The sequence below is a fragment of the Salvelinus sp. IW2-2015 genome, linkage group LG6.1 (assembly GCF_002910315.2).
Source record: "Salvelinus sp. IW2-2015 linkage group LG6.1, ASM291031v2, whole genome shotgun sequence".
In the NCBI taxonomy this organism is placed as follows: domain Eukaryota; kingdom Metazoa; phylum Chordata; class Actinopteri; order Salmoniformes; family Salmonidae; genus Salvelinus; species Salvelinus sp. IW2-2015.
This window is the reverse complement of record NC_036845.1, coordinates 2,326,070-2,327,384: the sequence shown is the minus strand read 5'-3', so window position 1 is coordinate 2,327,384 and position 1,315 is coordinate 2,326,070.

The window sequence follows — 1,315 nt, the reverse complement described above, 5'->3', positions numbered from 1 at the left end:
AAGGATGGGGAGTCTGAAAATTGCCAATGATTTCAAAGTTCAGGACAGGGGATGTGTTTGCTATAACTTACCCAAATCAGTTAATTGATGCAACAGATTTCCATATCTCAGTGTGATCTGCAAGCCTTTAGGCACCTTTTTTCAAATTCAGGGATCAACAGCTTGACATGATTTTCAAACATGACATAACTTAACCAATTTTGGTGTTGTAACTGCATATTTGGATGGGTCCAAATCCATCTATTCAAAATGTATTATTAGTAGTAGTATTAGTATGAATTATTATTATTAGTGTATTATTGTAATTTGATTATGCTGCTATCTGCTGAGTGAACTGTTATATTTTTTGCATCTGCTTCCCTCCCATTTTACTGACGCACAGACGTTTTTGCCGAAAAGTAGAATACTTTAACTCTGTAAACTGTGTTTCAGTATGGCAAATTATGAAAATTATAGCGTTTATCGCGGACTTTTGTGTCCGAAAAAACTCACTCTTTTGAAAGTTTTAAATACGCGGAGGAAATGAAAGTTGAGGATGAAGATAATTTTCTCTCTTGTAGCCCTTTATTGCAATGGGGCCTTTGTCAAGGGCATAATCAAATCAAATCAAATTTTATTGGTCACATGCACATGGTTAGCAGATGTTATTGCAAGTGTAGCGAAATGCTTGTGCTTCTAGTTCCGACAGTGCAGCAATATCTAACAAGTAATCTAACAATTCCACAACAACTACCTAATACACACAAACTAAGTAAAGGGATGGAATAAGAATATGTACATATAAATATATGGATGAGCAATGACCAAGCGGCATAGGCAAGATGCAATAGATGGTATAAAATACAGTATATATATATTGGATGAGTAATGCAAGATATGTAAACATCATTATTAAAGTGGCATTAATAAAGTGACTAGTGATCCATTTCTTAGAGTGGCCAATGATTTCAAGTCTGTATGTAGGCAGCAGCCTCTCTGTGTTATTGATGGCTGTTTAACAGTCTGATGGCCTTGAAATATAAGCTATTTTTCAGTCTCTCGGTCCCAGCTATGATGCACCTGTACGGACCTCGCCTTCTGGATGGTAGTGGGGTGAACAGGCAGTGGCTCGGGTGGTTGTTGTCTTTGATGATCTTTTTGGACTTCTTGTGACATCGGGTGCTGTAGGTGTCCTGGAGGGCAGGTAGTTTGCCCCCGGTGATGCGTTGTGCAGACCACACCACCCTCTGGAGAGCCCTGCGGTTGTGGGCGGTGCAGTTGCCGTACCAGGCGGTGATACAGCCCAACAGGATGCTCTCAATTGTGCATGTGTAAA